This window comes from Oryctolagus cuniculus, chromosome 5 (genome assembly GCF_964237555.1).
Source record: "Oryctolagus cuniculus chromosome 5, mOryCun1.1, whole genome shotgun sequence".
NCBI lineage: Eukaryota > Metazoa > Chordata > Mammalia > Lagomorpha > Leporidae > Oryctolagus > Oryctolagus cuniculus.
Window position 1 is genome coordinate 25,791,780 of NC_091436.1, and position 21,651 is coordinate 25,813,430.

Consider the following 21,651-nt stretch of genomic DNA (forward strand, 5'->3'; position numbering starts at 1 on the left):
CTCATCTCAAGCCTCTAGTATATGTGTCAGAGTTCCCTATTATTAGTGAATTGCTTTTCAAACATCAATCATGTGAGTACTAATGCTAGGGAGGCTGGTCTTGAAGATCTGTCACAGAATGAGAAAATACTTCACTACTTATTCCTAGTAACATGTAAGACAATTTTATTTACAAACATACAGAAGCAAAGAGCTCCACTCTAGTCAACACTTTCTTTTATGAATGAGCTTCAGCATCTGAATATGTACACTATATTGATTTCATTTGTCACTCATTGGTAGTAGGTTGTACATATTTTTCAATTCTGTGCTATAGACATGTACTGACTAAGCAGGTTTTTAAACAATCTTTTTTGAGCAGTGTGTGTGTGTGTGTGTGTGTGAGAGAGAGAGAGAGAGAGAGAGAGAGAGAGAGAGAATGAGATCCTATCTGTTGGTTAAATTCCCAAATCCGGTTAAATCAACAAATGAACATGATGCCTGCAGGCTGGGCTCAGGTTGAAGCAGGGAGCAAAGAATTCAGTCTGGGTCTCCCACGTAAGGGCAAAGACTGTTACTTGGGCCATCACTGCTGCCTCTGAGGGTCTGAATTAGCAGGAAACTGGAGTAGAGAACTGTAGACAGATATGGAATCCAGGCCCTGTGATACAGGAAGGAGGTGGTGTCTTTTAGCTTCTAGGCAAAACATTTGCCCTTAAGTACATTTTATTTCCCTGAAAATTGATCCAAGTCTTCTTTTTAAAAGATGTATATATGTTTATTTGAGAGAGTGAGTGAGTGAGCTTCTATTTGGTTCATTCTCCAGAGAGAGAGAGAGAGAGAGAGAGACAGAGAGAATCTCTATTGTTCATTTAGTTCATTCCCCAGCAGCCAGACTGAAGGCAGGAGAGCCAGGAATTATATCTGGGTCTCCATGTGGATGGCAGGGAAACAAGTACCTAAGCCATCACCTGCTGCCTCCCAGGATGTTCATTAGTAGGAAGCTGGAATCGAAAGTGGAGCAGCCTGCCCGTGAACCAGGCACTCTGATATGGGATGTTGGTGTCCCAAATGGCAGGATGGCCAGTGTGCCACAGTGCCTGCCTTGTGGATCCAGGTTTTCTCTGAAATGAAGTTTGAGTTCTGTTTTTTTTTTTTTAAACCCCCAAGCAGTTAAACAAGGCACATAGAAATTAATGATTTATTTCACTTTAAAAAGTCTACCTATTACCCAAATTGTAAATTTTGGAAATTTAGGAGTAAAACTTACCGCTAATGCTGAAAGTTACAGTAATGGATAGCTTGTAGATCTTTGCAATATGAATGTACATGCAAGTGATTTTAAAAATTCTTGAAACAGATGATAAATGCTATAAATTTGTTTCCCTTACATCAGGAACTCATTTAAGTTTTTATTGCCTTGTTCTTAACATGAGTAAGAATCATGTTGCATCAGTACATGTACATTTCATGATTGTAATTTGGAGTTTTTCTTGTCCCTTTGACAGATCAAAAAGTGTATAAGTTCTGAAGGGATAGAAGTCTTTGTTGAGAGAGAGGGCGCTCCTGTCCCCTGGTTCACTCTCCAAATGCCCATAGGGCTCGAGTGGAGCTAAGCCTGAACCAGAAGTTGGGACCTCACCATAGGTCTCACACGTGTGAGCCAGGGTGCCCATTAGCAGGCAGCTGCAGTGGGCAGTGGAGGAGCCAGAACTTGAACCCAGACACTCTGGCATGGGATGCAGGCCTCCGTCCTTTGCTAAGCCAAATACCTGTCCCTGCCTTTCCTTTAAAAGGAGAATTTATGGGAGAAAAATGTTTATACTTCCCCTACTATGAACTTTAATCAAACTGAAGGTTTGATTTTGGTTAGAATCCTTTCCTTTTGGTGACTTTGAAAGGCTGTTGCTCCAACATTTTGCTTAGAAATACAAAAAGGATCATTTAATTCTCAAGGTTCTTTTAAAACCCTTCCCAGTGCTTACTGCTGTGTGTGTGTGTGTGTGTGTGTGTGTGTGAATGAAGTGAGAGTGGAGCAGCTGGCAGGAGGTAACATATGAGCAGGGCCCTGAAAGAAGTGATAGGGTGAGGCAGAGGGAACATCTCCCTGTGCTACACTGTTTTGCATGTGTATGCTAAGAACCCCCATTGAGAGCTTGTTTGGAGGTTCTAGCAGGGGAGCGCAGCTACTCGTATACCCTTGACCGAAGACCGGTCCTCCTCTAGCGGGGATGGTCGTCCTCTTCGACCGAGCGCGCAGCTTCGGGAGGGACGCACATGGAGCGGTGAGGGAGGAAGGGGACACCCGCCTAGCCAGCCAGATCAGCCGAATCAACCCTGGCGATCAATGGGGTGACAGATGTCGCAGCCAGATCGCCCTCACATCCTGAGAACCCCCATTGAAATAAGGGAAATCTTCCTAAGTGAGGAAGAGGAATGGCTTGGTAGAAATAGAAATGTGATATGTCAGGGATCTTGATGCTTTGTGTCACCTGCAGGCCACCAGACTCCATCTGTTGGGATGTGGCCCAAGCCTGGGCTGAGATCTCCTTTGCAGAAGGGAACAGACCCTTCCTTCTTACTTCCCTCCAGCACACCTGCTGGCTCCATCATTAGCTGCAGGGACCCTGCAGGGTGGCTCTACAGGGCTGGAGCCTCTAGGCTCTGGGTAGGGAGTTCATGGGCCTGGGGACAGCTGCCTGGTGCTGCTCCTGGCGTCGGGGAGGAGGGGGAAGCTCTGACTCCCGAACCTCACCTCTGCCCCGTCATGTCCCTAGCCCCCTGCAGCCTGCCACAGCCCCATGCAGCTTCAGAAGGCCCAGGCTGGGAAGACAAATCCTACCTAAAATTAAACCTTGTGTTTTAATATAAAAATGCCCATGATTAGGTGTTTACAGCGCCTCGTCTTCAACAATTAAAGAGAAAAAGCTGTGGGTGGAGTAAAAAATAGCAATACCCACACTCAGAAGTTTTTGAGAAAAACAGGAAACTAGTCTTTTTTAACCAGTGATGATGCCCAGAACTGGTTACTGCAAAGAGGATTGTTTTTCTAATGCATTGTGGTCAGCGCAGCTGCGCCAGGAGGCGCTTTTTGCTCATCATGACAGCTGTCTGTGGATTTCTTTAGTGACAAACCTATGGACAGGCAAACATAATTGTCAGTCCTAACCTGGTCATTATGGCCGGATGATGCTCAGAAAACAATTTGCACAAGTCCTGGGAGCCCGTGAGAACACACAAAATAAGAGCACTGGGTGAAAGTGCATTTATTTCCATGGGTTCTGAATGGCCCAGTCCCATGGGCCATGCAATAGCTTATTGTAGAGGAACTGTTTGAATTTTGTTTTTACTGGGATTTTTTAAGGTGACAGACAACATCTGATGGCGAGTGATATCGTATTTTTTTCTGACTTGCTTATTAACTGAAATTTAACTTTTCCTTTTTTTAAAAAATATCTATTTGAAAGAGAGAGAGAATCTTCTATCCACTGGTGCAGTCCCCAAGTGGCCACAGCTAGGAGCTTCATCTGGGTCTTCCACGTGGGTGGCTCTGTGTCCTTGAAGAGAAAACCAAGTTAGTGTCCGCCAGTCACTGAGGTTTCTGCTCTTCCGGCTGTGGGTTCTGTGTCACTGGGGAGCCCCTTTAAACCAGGAGTCTCCCTTGCAGGCCTTTCTTTATGTCATCTTTTTAAGGGTGAAAGGGACATTAACATTAGGCTTTTGGAAATTGAGAGATATAACCTAGATTTCATTGCTCATTGCATTTTCTGGTCGCTAAGCCAAGCATTTGGTTTGTGCATTGAAGCCTTTCCGCTTGTCTGTTTGTATCAGCCTTTACAGTTGCCTCTTTAATAAGTAAATTACTCACGCTTCTCTATTGTGAGGCTTGTTTTTGGTGCTTGATCCAGGCAGTGTGCCTGGGCTTAGCGATGCCTCCTCTCCAGCTGACTTGCTGAGGCAGTTCCAAAAAAGGCAGTCGCTGCTGCTATTGATTCCCGCAGCATGCGGATCCTGGTGGAGGTATCTGCGGTGAGAGGGGGGTCAGGTGTTTGCATCTGCCTTTTAGTGTGGCCCCCAAGTACTGAACACTGTCTTCATTCTCTCAGTGGAGGTAACTCTTTTCCCTGGGGGTGGCAAGGGGTAAAATTCTGGACATTATAGGGGAGCAGCAGAGTTGGAACTGGGGGATATGAAGTTCTCATTTTTAACTCTTTCAGCTTCTTAGTGGAAAGAGAGGATGGTACCTGTCATTTCCTCCTTACCAGGATGTGGTAAAAAAAAAAAATAATGAGATGATGGTTAAGTACACTCACATGCAGATGATAGATAGTTAAAAGTGTTGGTTCTTACTGAGAGACAAAAAAAAGCCCGAAACAACAAAACCAGCAAACATGTTTCATCAGAAGATCTCCATTGTGTATTAAAATCCTAATGTTCCAGCTGGGAAAACACAGTCCTGGGAAGTGGTGATAATGTTGAAATGAGGGGAAAAGGGGGTTTTATTACTTTCAACTCTTGTATGTGCTTCTGTTATAGATATATTTTAGATAAATTTTCATAGGGAAATTTTTAGGGTAGAAATATAATTTTTACTTTTTGTACTTGGGAGAACCTGAATATACTTGTGACAGTATTCCTTTTAACTAGCTGCACATCTGTGGATGAACAGAAACTCGATCTAATTCTGGAGGGAGCCTCAGGAAACCTGTAGGAGAGTGAATTGTTTTGGGTGTCTACCCTATGGGTATAAACACATTGGGCATTTGCCCATGACATCTGAAGGCGCCTCCCATTGTTGCTCCCTCCCATTTCATTTCTGTGTGGAAAACACACTGTGCCCTTTCCCCGTCCTTGCTAATGAGAAGAGGGTGCTCTGGAGGGCATGGCTCTGTGTGCAGAAGGTTGTGACTGAGAGACCAGTGCATAATGTGTAGACCCTTCCCTGGGCGTGCTCACCAAGATGGTCCCTTGATATCTGACCAGCAGCATGTCTAACAGAGCCTGGAGGTAGATGGAGACTCGCTCCATCAAGCTTGGGATCAACTTTCACCCTTCTGCAGATTCTCCTGTGGGATGGGGATTCTCCAGGATGCTTCACCACCTGCTGTCCATAGCCCCCCACCCCCAGAGTGAGGAGAGCCCTTCCTGAGAGTTTCATAAGCTTGCTTCTACCACGTTCCTTTGCAGAAGCCTTTCTTCTCCACCATTTGCAAAGAAAGCAATCATGGCAGTAGTGTTGAAAGGGAAGTAGGAGACGACTAAGTCAGACTCCTTCCAGTTGAGGAAAGCCAGGGCCAGAAGAGGATATGTTCCCTGCCAGGGTCCAGGATTCCCTTGTGGCAGAGTGGACTGGGAGCCTGTGCACTGAGTAAGAGTCCTCTTTTTCATACCTCTAGCCTATAGTGCTGGCGGGGAGGGGAGGGTTGTTGCTTTAGTCCTGGTTGGCTGTGAGCATTTCAGGAGCTTGCTTGCACTCCTGGGTGGTCATTTGATGCTTGGTGAGGAATTCAGCTACTTTTTATGAAAATGCCTAAGAAGGGGAGTGTGGCATTTGTGGCAGCCTTTACCTTCACATAGGAGATTGCACAGGACAGGACCCTGACCATGAAGACTTCACTTTGATCCAGGATATCAAGTTAACGCCATGCCCTTTTTTTTTTTCTTTTTTTGGACAGGCAGAGTTAGACAATGAGAGAGAGAGAGAGAGAGAGAGAGAGACAGAGAGAAAAGTCTTCCTTTCCATTGGTTCACCCCCCAAATGGCCGCTACGGCTGGCGCGCTCCGCCGATCCAAAGCCAGGAGCCAGGTGCTTCCTCCTGGTCTCCCATGCGGGTGCAGGGCCCAAGCACTTGGGCCATCCTCCACTGCCTTCTCGGGCCACAGCAGAGAGCTGGACTAGAGGAGAAGCAACCGGGACAGAATCTGGCGCCTCAACCGGGACTAGAACCTGGGGTGCCAGCGCTGCAGGCGGAGGATTAGCCAAGTGAGCCATACCCTTTCTGACAGACTTCTCAAGTTTGGTTCTGTAGATTTTATATTGTCAATTAAAAAGTAGATGCTATGCTGTGTAATTCTGAAGAACAGTGCTGTTTGTAGATATACTCTTAGCTGAGTGTGATAGTCATGATGGAGTTTGAATGATAGCTTACTGGATTTGGTTAACAATCACTGGCTTGAATTCATTGTGAGCACAGTAATAAGGCATACCAAAAAGTTAGCCCAGCACTGTTATAATTTGGGAGACTGACCTGTGCATTGTAGGGTTTTTACCAGTATCCCTGGCCTCTACACTCTGGATGATTATAGCAACCTCCTCATCTTGATAGCCAGAAATAACCCCAGATATCTCCAAAGATCCCGTGCAGGGCAAAATCACCACATTTGAGAACTGCTGTGGACTAACAATAAATCTGAGGAGCAATGCATATCTATTGACTTGAACCAGGTTTTTATTAACAGCACAGAGTTTGGATTTAAGAAACCACAGAAGGAAAGAGGATTGGGATGGTTAAATTACTAAATACTGACCATTGCTCACTGGTGACAGACTGAATGGCATTTCCCAACCAGGGAATTTCCAGGGCTGGCCTGTGAGAGGAATTCCCTTTTTCTTCCTCCTGTCCTCAACTCTAGGATTTTCACCATGCAAGGACTGCCGTAGCTTCTAATTCACTTATTTTCCCTGCCATATTTTCTGCTACTTTGGTTGCTACCAGTGACTGGACCTCCCCTGCTGCCTCTGATGAGTTACAAAGTCCCTGAGATTCATCCCTGCTGATGCCCCTGGCCATCACTCTACTGCTGGACGATGTGTCTTGCTAATTTTACTTCATTGCTTCCCTCTTTGAGTTCCACCTGCACTTAATGGCCCATATAAGCAAAGGCAGTTTTGTCTGCTGTTGACTCAAGTCCTCAGTCTGACCATTTGGCAATAAGCTGTATTGAGTGTGTAGGTTCTGCTGCACTCTTTTACATAGCCTTGGCTAATTCTAAATTAAATTATATAACCTTTTGAGGGATGGCCTGCCACTTTTTGTGACACTGGTTCTAAAGGAAACATATTCCAAATTTCAAATACTGTGCTAAAAAGGGAACTTTTGGAACACGACTGACTAAGTTGGTACCACTTGGGAGCAGGAAGGACAGGTGTTCCAGCCCCTCTGGCACCAGTTACGTGTGAGGTTTTTACCTTCACCAAAGCCACAAAGGAGACTCTCTGGATTAGACTCCTCCCTGCACTAGTACTGTGCCTTCCCGCCCTAAGTCTCAGTCTCAAGGGCAGACAAGTTGGACCAGTTACAGTTTGCCTCTTCCATGTAGAAAAAAATAGGCATCTGGCAATTTCCTTGGATTTCATTTGGGCATGCTCTGTGTAGAATCTTTGCCAAATATATGTAGCCAGCCAAGAAAGGAAAAGAAGACTACCTTAATCTGTGGACTGAGATATCAACAGAAGGGAGTTTTGAAGTAAATAACTAGAATCTTAGCTGATTCTGGAAAGGATAAAAGAAAAGATATGTTGTACTAGGTTGTAATTAAATCAGGGAAGTTTAGATTAATTAAAAGATAAACACAAAAATACCTCCCTCTTTGTTTCTACATCAAATGACAAAGGTTTATATAGAATTATCAAAGATAGAAATGTTTATCACTTTAGAATTGGAAAGTTACAACAAAAAGATCAGTACTCCAAGACATGATAAGGACTGCTAATTCTGATGATCTTAGGTATTTTTTCCCTTTTCCTGAAAATTTGTCAGGTTGCCCACACTGGCACATTAGACTGTATGGTGAATCTACTAAGGCTAGAATGTGAGAATGTTGAGTTAGTGTCTTCCTTAGGAAGTGCCTGGGAACATCTATAATGTTGATTTTCAAATTGAGTTCAGGGTGCCTGAGACATCTGGCAGTTGTAGAAATAAAGTGTCGTTTTGGTGTATTTAAAATTCATCTCTTTAATCACCTCTAAACTTGAAGCCTCAGAGCATAAACGGAGGGATATTCCTATGCATGAATTTCAAAATACTTTTGCACCAAAAAGAAACTTATGATTCTATTTTCCATGAACTTTTTGAAGCCCTCACATTTTAAACAGCTTGTATTTAGAAGAGTATTTCCTTCTCAAATACTGTTACTTTGTTTTTTGATTACATGGCAAGTCTTTGGCTGGGGATTGTGCAGTGACAATCTGTTTCCAGTGTCTGTTCCTCATCAGCCTCTGAACTCCCTGAGGACAAGCACTAGGGCTAATGGGAACACACAGTTGTTTGGTGAATCAATAATTGGATAAATGAGGTTACAAAAAAAAAAAAAAAGAGTTCATCATGAACATTATTTAAGAATAGAAAAACACTACTTTTTGATAGAGAAAGATCTTTAAATTAAAATGTCAAATAGTGCATTTTTGTTTCTGTTTTTGAAAATTTTTGGCTTTTATTTAAGTACAAAAATATTTTATTTTCTAAAGATAGAAAGCATGGTATGTTCCCCAAAATTAATCTAGTGGAATATAGGTTTATAAAGTCTTCCAAATTCATAATTTTTAGCCTTACTTGATAGTAACAAGCACTTTTCAGCACCAAAGTAAATTAGGACAATGAGTTAGGTAAAAGAACACTCCTGAGCTGTATACAAAAGATTTTTATTTTCTTGTGAGTTGGAGCCTTGACCTTCATTTTAAGTGTCAAGGTGTCCTATAAGAAGCTGGTTGACCCACCTGAAACTTTTTTTTGCTGTGGGGCCAGTTAAACCAGCTCAGAAAGTGAGTAATCAGGAATGGTTCAGTATATTAAACTTTCTTGTGGGTTGCATTGTGGTCCATTTGACAGGTCAGAATCATGACTGGAACTGAGATTTGGGTGCAAGTAACTGAGGTGTTTGGATTTCTTTAACCCAGGGATCTTCCTCTTCTTCTTCTTCTTTTTTTAAAGATTTATTTATTTATTTATTTATTTTTTTTTTTGACAGGCAGAGTGGACAGTGAGAGAGAGAGACAGAGAGAAAGGTCTTCCTTTGCCGTTGGTTCACCCTGCAATGGCCGCCATGGCTGGCGTGTTGCGGCTGGCGCACCGCACTGATCTGATGGCAGGAGCCAGGTGCTTCTCCTGGTCTCCCATGGGGTGCAGGGCCCAAGTACTTGGGCCATCCTCCACTGCACTCCCTGGCCATAGCAGAGAGCTGGCCTGGAAGAGGGGCAACCGGAACAGAATCCGGTGCCCTGACCGGGACTAGAACCCGGTGAGCCGGCGCCGCCAGGTGGAGGATTAGCCTAGTGAGCCGCGGCGCCAGCAAGATTTATTTATTTATTTGAAAGAGTTACAGAGAGAGAGAAGGAGAGGCAGAGAGAGAGAGGTCTCCTATCCACTGGTTCACTCTCCAGTTGGCCTCAACAGCCAGAGCTAAGCTAATCTGAAGCCAGGAGCCAGGAGCATCTTCCGGGTCTCCCACACAGTACAGGGGCCCAAGCACTTGGGCCATCTTATGCTGCTTTCCCAGGCCATAGCAGAGAGCTGGATTGTGAGTGGAACAGCTGGGCATTGACTGGCGCCCATATGGAATGCCAGCATAGCACTTTACCTGCTACACCACAGCGCCAGCCCCCCAGGGATCTTCTAATATTGCCACTATCTGTATATCTCCAAGAGTATTGGCTTAGAGTCAGACTCAAGGATTAAAAAGATATCTTAGCTCTTACTATGAGGCTGTGGACAAGTTTCTTAAATTTGTAGGGTTTCAGGTCCACTGTAAGGGAGATAGGTAGCAATTGTACTTGACTCCTAAACAAGTAAGTGGGGGAAACACAGAGATCATACTTTATCAAGTAGGGAAACACACAGCGCCTGGCCCACAAGGACTCGGTAAATGCTGGTAGTTTCTGTTTTCCTCTGTGATGATTGTTTCAAGATGCACTACTTTTCCTAGACCTCTCGTTCTCTGAAACGGTTTTTGGTAGGAAGGCCAAACTTTTAGGCGTCCCCTTGATGAAAATCACAGCAGCCTAGACAGCCCAGGCTGCCAACATGTTCTGCTACATGTTATCAAGAATTGAGACTAGTCTCAGAGTTTCTGTGTGTGTCTGCATTTAAAGAGCTGCAAGACAGGGCCGGTGGCCCCACTCATGGAGAGGTGGCTAAATCCTGTTACCAGGCCTCATTGTTTCAGGTTTGCTCAAGCTGCTTCCTCTTTGTTTTATCTCCCTCCCCCAATATCTTACTAAAAAATAAAGGAAAAGGGAGTTGGAAAACGATACATTAAACTTGTAAAAGAAGTAGAACAGGGCTTCTGTTATTTGTATATTTCCCAGAATTTTCTAAGTTCTAAAAATCCAGCTTATTTTCCTGAATTTCTCATCACATTAATAAAACCGGGTTTTCAGTCATACTCATGCAACACAAACCATCACACTGTAGTAGGGACGTTCTTCACTCGGTCTAGTTTCTTGTTTACTCTTTTCAGTGTGGTTGTCTCCTTGTCTTGTGTTACCTGTCAGGGGCATGGCCCCAATTGAGCAGGCTGAGTTGGTTATCAGGTGCAAGGAAGGCCAAGTGAATTCTTTTCCATGTGCTTCTTCCGGAACTCTTTTGGTGCACACATTGCTTACTGTAATTGCCAGGTTTAGGAATTTCTTCCTATCATGATGGCTGAATTAAATGTTAAAAAGTTCCTCGATTTGGGCAGTTTGGTCACCCTCTTTGCCACAAGAGTTTCCTTCTATCTCACAATTTAAACTTGGCTTTTTTGTTTCCAGTGGAGGTTGTTGTTATTGCATTGGTTTAAAATATATCTTAAAATAGATTTAAGTTGGTTATCTGTATAGTTTTGATCAGCTGGGAAATTATTATATGATCAAAGTTTATCTTTGCCTTTTAGTAGTTTTGTTTTCTTAAGTTTCCCCCACAGGTTTGTGTGATTTCTTAATGATTTCTTTTACAGTTGAGAGCGTGTTTCTTCAATTCTTTAATCAACAAATCAGTATTTGTGCTAATTGTTGAGAATTTAAGTGTTACCTTAACACAATCAGGTCATAATTATCTCTCTACTCAGGCCAAAATTTAATCCAGTAAAATCTTGTTGGGACATTTTTCTTTTCAGAGCCACAGCTATCAACTTGTTCTGTCAACTTGGAAAATGTAAACATGCTCTAATCCCTTCCATCTTGAAATCAAATAAACAAATAAAGAATAAAATCAGCCATCCTTTCCTACCTAGATTCCTGTCTTGACTGCCCTATGGTTTTGACTACTTGCTCTGGCAAGGAATATCAGTAAACTCTTAATTCTGAAATTCAGTATACTCTTTTAGGTCTTTGACTCAGTTGGTTTGTAGTTGACTCTATGAGGATATATCACATAGTCTTTGAAAAAATGAAATTAAAAGATGAGATTATTTTGAGATTAAAAAAATTTGAAATCTATGCCTAGCTTTTTCATAAGGTTTCCATGAACTTTTTGAAGACTCCTTGTATTTGTTATTTATTTTTTTCTCCACTTAGTTCTTTGACACCGTAGGTCTAGAATTCCAGCCTCTATTCTCAGTGCTTCTATATAATTCCCTGTTCTTGTGGCTTTTCCCTAAATTCAGCCATTGGGCTTCTTACTGTAAGTAGCTTCTCAGACTGTTCTACACAGCCTAGTGTTTTTGTGTCGCCCTAGATGCTAAGTCTTCCAAACTGGATTTTCAGTTCATGTGCTGCTGTGGGTTCCATATTTATATGTCCAGTTGTCTACTCGCACATTTCTAGCTGGATGTTTTTAAGGTGCCTCTAACCTGGTCTGTTTCTTCTTAAGCTTGGCTTTCTCTTTATCTACATGACAAACATGGGAGATGTCTAAAGATCCATTTCCTGTGTCTCTACTCTCAGATCTACCTTGATATCTGACCCTCACCTTTCTTCGGGCTCTGCTGGAATTCCTACTGCATCACTTTTCCTGCCAGCTCCAAGCCAGAAGTCCAAAAACACATTTCTCTACCCTTGAATGCACCACAGTGCCTGATAGGCGATAGGTACTTGGTAAATGATGCATAGGTTAACTGATGATGGAAATGGCCACTTATAGATATTGAAATAGGAAACAAAATTTTTATTTTACCAGGAGGAAAAGTAAGTGAGTAAACCTAAGAAAATAGTTTTCGTAGCTTTTTAAACATGATCAGAAAGCTCATTGACCTCATTGACTACATGTAGCCTGTGGGACTTAAGGAGGAAAGAGAAGCATCTGGTTCCCTTCATAGTCTCAGGGTTGAATTGGTGCTTTCACTTGATCTGAATGGAGACCCCTTCATGGAAGCCCAGTAGCAAGTGCAGTTGTAGTGATTTTTCCAGATATTTTCAAGTGCATCTGAATGGAAAGAGCATAGCCCAGTGGTCTTCTTGGGAGAATATTTAGGTGTCTAGCTGTTCCATAGACTCACTTCCTACCCATTTATTCTATATTCCCAACTGGGGCTTTGTGGTTCAGGATAAGACTATGATGTATATGTTTCCATTTATATATATAGGTAGTAAGTAGTGAAAAACCATGATTTTGCTTACAGATGTGATATTTCCCTCCCCAATACTCACACATTTAAAACTATTTTGTCACACCCATTTAAGATGGTCTCTATGTCAACTAATACTGAATTCTTCCTTTGGTGCCAGTGGTTTCATCATGGTGTTGAAGTAACAATGGAAGACAATTGTTATGGAGTTGTTGTTAGGATTGACTTCTAACTAAAGGAAACAGGTATCTAATTTCCATAGGTTTATTTTAAATATGAGACATGTTAGTGGTAAAGACTCATATGGGGCTGTCCTGTATTTAACATTCATTTCTCTGTGCTATGATGTTGAACCATGGCAGAATTATGTTATATAACTCTGTTTCCCTTTTCACATTCATAAAAACAAGAAACATACTTCCTGAGGTCAGTTCACATTGAACAAAATCTTTAAATACATGAATAAAAATTCCACTTGATTTTTAAAGTATGAGCAGAGCTCACATGGATCTGTAGTTTTGATATGTTTTAGAGTCTTATACTGGCTTGGAAGTCTTTTATGAAGAACAACAAACAAAACATCCTGTTTTTATAATGGTCAGCACAAATCCCAGTGGAATTATTTCAGAAATAGCTAAGGTTCCTCCTATATCAGCTAGCAGTTTCTTTTTTTTTAAATTTCCATTATTTAATGTTTCTCTTCAAAGTCATTTTTAGAAGTGTGACTGAAATAAAATTGATTTGTGTCCTCGGGCACTGAGGTCCTGCTAAGTGTTAATTGCCCAGAATTTTTATAAAAAGTTTGAAGATGGCTGTAGATTCACTGCTATTGCTGTGGTGACCATTTTTAACTGCAAATATTTGTAAATCTCTCTCTCTCTGCTATTTTGTGGTTTTACCTTTTGGAGACTTAGCAAGATTACTTTAAGTGTTTGCCCCTTGATAAAATAAGTAACAAATAAGTTGAAAGGATATTTTTAAAGGTTTGTAACATGGCTTTGGGACCGGTGAAGCAGGCAGAACAATGAATTCAGAAGTTGAAAATAGCTCTACATTTTGGGCAATCAAGTAAAACTCTACCTTGGCATTGCCTGCACCGGATTAGCAAGGAGTTGGAAGTTCTTCCACCCCCAGCATGCCATTGTGAATGACATGCTGAGCTGTGACACACTGCTGGCATGCTGGAGCAGGTGCTACTAGAAGTATAATGCTGATGTACAGGGTGGATTAGAGTTGAGTGACCTCAACTCATACTCATTTCCTCTGAAAGGAAAATGAATAAGCTCCTTTCTGTTCCAGTTGCATGTATGCAGCTTGGCTTCCTATGGCGGACTGGGTCACTTCAGTGGCCTACGTGTGCCCTGTTGCTGTTGGATGCTTGCTTCTCCTGAACAGGGTCACAACCCTGCATCCTGGTTCTTGGGAATCACAGATTAAGATCATGGAAGATCAAGAGATTGGCTTTTTCCCCCCTCCACTCTCCTGCAGATTTCTTGCTTCTTGGTTTGCCTTCTGTGTGCTTTTATGCAAAAAGGTATAAAAAAAAGTGAGACTGTAAGAGGATCCCAGAACGAATCTTTGTATTGAGCAAGTAGGTCTCGGGTAGGACCTCATCAATAAGAGCTGAGTCATCTTTGTGACTGAGAGTTTGATCACTCACCTTAAGGCCTCATTACTGATTTGGCCTGTGCCCTGCCAAATCAATAAAGCTGTCAGGTTATAATTAACGTGTGACACTACTCTAATTAAACGGAATTGATGGGAAATATCTGGGAGGAGAGTAGCAATGGAAGCAAGATGTTTGCATTTAAATGATCTTAATTACCCGTTAGACTGAAAGCTCTCTTAAGATGAACAGGGAAATGCCACATCTCACTTAGCTGTACACAGTGGCCATGGGCTAGGAAGGACCAGAATTCATTAAGCTTGCCTTCTGCTGTCTGCCTGTGCAGACAAGAGGTTTGGGAATGTGTACTTTTCTTTTTTTTTTCTTTTTTTTTTTTTAATTTACCCTCAAAAGAAATTAAATCACAGCCCTGACAGGAGAGGGTAAAATCTCTGCTTGGGATTTACAGACTGCACCAGCCCGTTGCTATTGTCCTAAGGCAGCACACTCCCCTGTGGCTCTGGGGCGTCTTTGGCCGCCTGCCAGCCTCCCAGCGCCTCTGGCTTTGATGTGTGGTGCAGGCTGTCCTGGGGCCAGGCTGTTGCTGCTGTGGCCTGGGCTTCACTCACACTGGGTGCCAGGAGGGATGTCCTGTCTGCAATACACATTTCCACAGCCGGAGCGATCGTCCTGCGGCGCAGGGAGTCTGTCTTTGTGCCGGCCACAAGTGGCTGTCCCCAGCCGCTCTGCGTAGCTGTGTCCTCCTTTCTGTGTCTGCGGAAGCCGGGTTTGCACCCAGCCTGTCATCTAGGGGTAGGGGAGGGCCTCTTCCTGGGGGAAGACACCAGCTCTGCCAGGCTGGCTGTGGGTCTGCAGGGCCTCCTTGGCAGGGCTCCGGGGAACCGACCCAGCGAGTTGAACAGTTTCCTCTGGGGACATTGCATTGACCTTCATTTGATCTAGGCCTGGCAGCCAGTTAGTGAGGATATCAGTGCTGGCTGGGGAAATCTTTGCTAACGGAACCTCCTTTTCACCATGGTTCCAGGGCTGTAGTCTGTGCTGTTGCAGATTTAACGCTGTAACTTCTGGTAGCATGTGTGATTGGTAAAGTAAGTGGCCACATCAGTAGTACAGATGATTATAGTGATGGGCATTGAAGAGAAACAAATGAGGCTGTGCCTTGGAACTGGCCAAGAGATGCACATGCAGGGGGTGGGGTTTGGAGGGCCCTGTGGGAGGCAGAGGGACAGATGACGGGGGGGGGGGGGGGGAGGTGGAACTTACCATTGATAAGTGGTTTTCAGAGGGGTCAGTTTGATGCAAGTAGAAATTGCTTGAGAAAACTGAAAGCAGCCCATATTCCATTCCAGTTTATGCGACTCAGGACTTGGCACAATATCTTAATAGAGTTAATACTGACATTTCCCACTGAGGGGGATGTTTTTCTTTGCCTTGATTCTAGCAAAACCCCTCTCATCCAAATAATGTGTCTTCACTGACAGTTCTTTCTTTGTGTTCAGTTTCACAATATGCCATGTTTTTTGTTCGTTCGTTTGTTTGTTATTGTTTTCTTCATAAAGTAAACTCTATCCAGGATGCTGTGTTTTGGTAGCCTGGTGTGAAAATGCTTTTTAGCTCCTTTTTTTGTGGTGCTCTCAGGACCCCATGACTTGGTTAGGGGAGAGGACACCTGAAAGGGTTCAGAATAGAAAGGGGAAGAGAATTCTAGAAGCTGAGCATCACTGTCCCCTCAGGCCGTGTTTGCTTGCATTCTATTTATTGTGTTGCAGCCACTCATGGGGAACTATTTAGTGTCCTCACGACTAGTTCTTGTGACTGATGAGTGTTTGTTTTGTGTGTGCATTGCACAGGGTTGGGAAGGTAACTCCAAGGATGCATGGGGTTTCCAGCTTTCCAGGGCTTTCCTTAGCATAGCTGTAGTGGTACAGATGTCTTGTTACATTCAAGCCTTCCTTGGTGCTTTGAAATCACAGCATTTTGCCATAATTCTTTGCCTACATTCTGACTTCCCTAGCAAGGATAGGAAGTAAAGGGAAGTTGGGTACAAGGAACCTATCTGGGACAGTGGTTGTGGCTGAGCCATTGCTATTCATTCAGCATGAAGATGCAGCATAGTATTTTCAGGTTTTTGAAATGTAACTTCTTACTGCTGATGGTAAGGTGATTCCCAAGACAGAGATGGAACTGGGACTCAGTGAGACTGGGCCTAGCTTAAGAGTGCTTGTGATTTTTCTCTCAAATGTTTGCCTTCCTTCATGTAGCTTGCTTATACCCTTATACCTCTACATTTTTTTTTCAGGTAAAAAATGGTTACAGATTGAATGTTCATGGTTATACGGACGTTTGGAATACTCTGTTACTTTTCTTTTGAATCCGTTGTGCAATTTTCCCAACATATTGTGGGTTGGCCAAAAGAATTCTCCAAAGATCTTTTTTCAAAAGAGGGTATACTTCATTAATACTTTCATTCTGTTTCTGGATATGTTTTCTTCCCATTGTCAGCTCGTGTGGGAGGAAAAGGAAGAATAATACCAGAGAGGCGGTGTTGTGTGGGTTATGTGCCATCCAAAAGTATTTTACAGGAGAAAAAAATTTATTTTTGTCAAAAAAGTAAAATTCAAACACTCAGTAACAGAAGATTATTAATTCTATTTCAGTAAAAGTTATGATTCTAATGCTTTTAAAACTGTTGATCATTAAAGACATATGTTAATCAAATGCATACATATGCATAAGCATATATACAAAAATGGTAATTTTGTACTCCCAGGCTTAAACCTAAAATGTCATTCATAACACTGTTGCTGCTGCCAGTGGAGAAAATTTGCATAAGACTAAGGCAAGACTAAACATTCTTTACTGTCCTGGAAGAATATGACGATTCTGAAACCTAAACATCTTAAACAAAGGCAGAGTTTCCCTTTACCTGGTAAAACGTGAATTCTGATGAGAAGTTTTTCAATGATAATATCTACAACCACTGAGCAGGTGCACGGTGGCCTCTCCCTCTCCCCTGCTGCCCTCATGCTCCTAGCCTAGCCCTGGCCTTGTCCACCTCTGCTTGCCCAGTCTGTGAAGTCATTTATCACTACTCTAGCTCCAGCCGAACTCTTCCTGTTCTCAATTCCTATTATTCTTAGAATCTTTTCCACACATTTTAGCATCTGGCACTTACTTTTTTTTTTTTCTAAAAACACTTTCCTACGTGTTAGCTCGCGGCTCATGTTACATACTTTCTTATCTCCTGTAACACAGTTTATTATACCCAGCACTGTGCTACAGTGCTAGGTATCGAATAAACATTTTATTTAAAAAAGACTTATTTATTTATTTGAGAGGGAGAGCACTTGGGGATGAGGGGAATGGGGCGAGGAAAGAGAGGTGGACAGAGAGAGATTTTCCAAAAGATGGTTCACTCTCTAAAGGGCTACAACAGCTGGTGCTGGGCCTTGCCAAAGCCAGGAGCCTGGAACTCCATCCTGGTCTCCCATGTGGGTGGCAGGGGCTCAAGCCTTTGGGCTGTCTTCTGCCTTCTCAGGCACATTAGCAAGGAACAGGATCAAAAGTGGAGCAGCCAGGTGCTGAGATAAGGGATGCCAGAGTCACAAGTGGTGGCTTAACCAGTTGCAGGCTTTTAAGCAAACACTCTTAATTGGTTGATTGTTATTCCTGTTGTCTGAGTATTAGGGAACCTTTGTTACAGCCTAGAGTCTTGCTTCTCACAGTGTGGTCCTCTCAACATTAGCCCATCAACATCCCTTGGATCTTTTGAGATGCACTCAGACCTGAAGAATCATTTTAACAGTCTCCCCTGGTGACTCCTTTGCATGTTAAACTTCTATAAAGCACTGTTGACTATTGAGGAAGGTCCCTCTCTTCCAAAGGGGTAGAGACCTCTTCAACTTTCAGGTTTCACTTTCTACAAGTGTTTTATTGTTGTGCTTGAACTGTCTGTAATTGTGAAGTTATCAGTTTATTCTTAACAAAGAACAAACCTTGTCTTTATCAGGCCTGTACCTGTATCCTGACTCAAGACAACCCCAGATCCAAATCACAAATATCTCTTTAAATGGCTTTAAAAGAAAAGAGAAAAAAAAATTCATATGAAGGAGCAGAAAGTACAATTTCCTTTTCCTTAGTAACCCACCCCCCCCCCCTTTTTTTTTGCACTTGAATTGCTTAACACCCACTCAGCTTGCTATTTTGAACTCTGGGAAAGAAAATTTGTGGGCATCTTGCAGTCTTTCAGGAAACAAGGCTTAGATTAAATATTTGGCACGTTTTCCATGCATTTATTTCATTAGAAAAGTGGAGAAGCATGTCACTCATGCTTTCATTGAACTTGACACATAGTGTGACTTTCAAAGTACAGTGGAAAACTGCTACATTCCTTATTGGCCTCCTTTCACACAGACATTCTGGTTCTCCCCCCCTCTCCTCGCCTTCCAGCGCATTAGCCAGGCTTCTTCACGTACCACTTAGGTTATATAAAATAGAAGACTTTTTGAGAGTACCTTGAAGTTCCTGAAATCAAGGAATGTAACACATGGATGCAGTTAACATGCACAGAAAAATGTAGATCATTTTCAGTTAAGTTTAAGATATTTTATAGTTTTATTTCATTTACATTTCTCTGTTTTTCTCTTTCAATTGAAATCTATTTCACAGATGGCAGGGATAGCCAACATTGGTTGGGTGGAGGAGAAGGAGGTGCTAGATACTAGGTCATCTAAGCTATGAAGCCATGTTTTAAGTGAATTCACAGCTTTGTTTGTAGTGTAAGTGTACTAAGGAAATAAAATGGTTTTATGGGACATGATTTTGTGGTGATGGTATTTGTGTACATTTTGATTGAGTTTTGTTGAGAAAATGAAGTATTTTCTTTAAGATAAGACTTAAAGTAAGTGTCTTCTGTTTCAGTGAAGGATGTTATTCAGGGGGAATCTTGTGAAGAGTTGACAGTTTAGTTGCTGAATGTGAGAAATGATGTATTTCCAAGCATGTGAAATGGAAACGGGGGAAGACAGAAGCAGGAGATTTGCAGAGTATAAATGTTTATTGAATATGAGTTTAAATGTCATAAATTTAGAGCTGCATAATAATACACTGATGTTTAAAGATTTATTTCATTTATTTGAAAGGCAAATTGACAAAGAGACAGAGAAAGGCAGAGAGAAAAAGAGATCTTCCATCCACTGGTTCTCTCCCCTAATGGCTGTGGCTGGGCCAGGCCAAAGCCAGGAGCCAGTAGCTTCACTCAGGTCTTTTCTGTGGGTGTCAGGGGCTGAGGCACTTGACCCATCTTCCTCTGCTTTCCCAGGTATAATAGCAGGGAGCTGGATCAGAAGCTGAGCAACCAGGACTCAAACTGGATGCCAGCATGGCAGGTGGTGGCTTAAACTGCTGTACCATAGCACTGGCCCCCCTAAAGTATGTTTTTTTCAAACCATGGGAAAATGAAATATTGAAGAGATGCATACATATACAATATGTATATGATTCTACACAACTCTAATCAGACTCCTAATGGTTATGGCTATTTATGGATGGTAAATATTAATCTTAATTAAATAATGGAATCCAAAAAAAATGGAATCCAGAAAAAATGAGTGAAAGTGAATTTTTTCAAATACGAGTTATACATGTGCATAAGGACATATCAAGGAATGTTTAAAAAAAAAGACAGTAAGAGGTATAATCCAGACCTATGGTAGATTCACGCATACTATGAAGCAAGTCATACAGCTGCCTAAAACGTGCACACAAAGTGCATGTAGTAATGCAACTGAAAACCCTGTAATGCAATGCCAGTCACATTATATTAACACAGTCTGAGCAAAAGTTCCATTTAAAAGATGAGGGTACCTTAGAAAGTTCATGCAAAATGGAATTAAAATTTGTTTATTTTTTTTGCAAAATATTTCAAAATCCATGTATAGTTTTTTTTATATTATGTGTTTTCCATAAACTTTTTGAAGACCTCTCCTGTGTGGATCCATGTACCAAAATGAAGAGCCCAACAATGGACCCATTCTAATACAATTAAGGCACACATTATAATATAGCAAACTTAAAGATGTGTAAGAAAGGATAACTTAGCAACTAGGATGAAGATTATAGATACTTGGGATTTGTCAAAAATATCTGAATACCTACTTCATGATGTGAATCCAGTGACATGCCAGATGGATCTCATGGTTAAATATTGTAAAATAAAATATACAGAAAAAATTCATAAAAAAGTTAATGTGTATCATATAAAGGGCCATTTAAATTCCTAAGAACAATTAGAGCCGAAATGTAGTCAAATTATATGAAAAATATTTTAAAGATGAAAGACAATAAAATTATTTTTCAATGGGAGAATAGTTATATTCACCATTAAACTAAAAGAGCCACCCTGAAGTATATAGCACCAAATAAAACTGCCAAAAGTATTTCAGCCACCTGTTTGGTGAGAGCTGAATGCTTGTCTGCCACTGATGGCTTTATAAGTAATTTCAGTCTCTTGACATCAGTATGGCTAGACATATGAAGTCCATAAAATATTTCTACTTTTTGATTTACTGATCCTATTTTACATATGATTTTAAGGAGAAAACAGTGTTTCTAGTGTTGCCAATAAATAAGAACATTTGAAATGTTCCCCACGGAACATTAAGGGAATGCCTTTGTGTTGATCCTGTGGAAGATGCCATGACTGGTAAGAATGAGAACCATGTAGCATGCATGGAGATAGAGAATGCGTTTACAGAATGTTAAATGAAAAAAAAAAACCAGAATGTGACATTATTGTGTGCATTATGAGCACATCTATGTGAAAATATGCTTACATAGGGACAGATGTAAAAAATACAATCGCCCTTCCATAAATGCCATCCCACTCCCATGGATTAAATCAAGAGAAGACTGAAAATATTCAGAAAAAAATTCACATCCATACTGAATGTGTACAGACTTCTTTTCTTGTAATTATTTCTTAAACCTAAATTGTAACTATTTTCGTTTACATTGTATTAGGTACTATATATAATCTAAAGATGACTTAAACTGTACAAGAGGATTGGCATAAATTATAAACAAATACTACATTATTTTATATGAGAGACTTGAACATCCTTAGATTTTGGTATCCTGGTGAGACAAGAGTCCTGGAAGCAAGCCCCCATTGAAGGCCAAATGTAATGTTAAAATGAAAATCACTAGATCATTGTTAAGATATGTATGTTACATCTATGAAAGTAGTTCTGCTTGGGTAATGGAAGTAGAGATGTTCTTCTAATTAAAATGTCATCAATAACATAACTAACTATTGGGCCTAGTTACTACTAAGTAGCCATTGGAGCACTGCTTCTCAAATGTTGCTGTGAAACCCTGAGAACATTATGTCAAGATAGCTGTGGTGTGTGACTGCCTCAAGTACTTGGTTTTTCATTTTCTTTTCCTGGTTTTTAGTAGGTTTGTAAGGAGGCAAGTTGATTGTAACCATGATGGAGAAAATAGTGCTGAGCCTGTCTATTCTCTCATTCTACCCTTTACTGTCTTCCTTTCTCTCCTACCCCAAA

General features: G+C 41.7%; 1 protein-coding gene across 26 annotated transcripts in view; it reads left to right on the plus strand.

Moving 5' to 3' along the window:
- HIVEP2 (HIVEP zinc finger 2) overlaps positions 1 to 21,651 on the plus strand; it is a 216,982-nt gene that overhangs the window by 94,155 nt on the left and 101,176 nt on the right. Inside the window, exon 1 of one of the 26 annotated variants that reach the window (XM_070073480.1) lies at positions 1,126 to 5,347. The exons of the other annotated variants lie outside the window; for them this stretch is intronic. The gene's annotated coding sequence lies outside the window, so the exon portion shown is untranslated. Of the gene's footprint in view, positions 1 to 1,125; positions 5,348 to 21,651 lie in introns of those variants that run through there. 26 annotated transcript variants of the gene reach the window in all.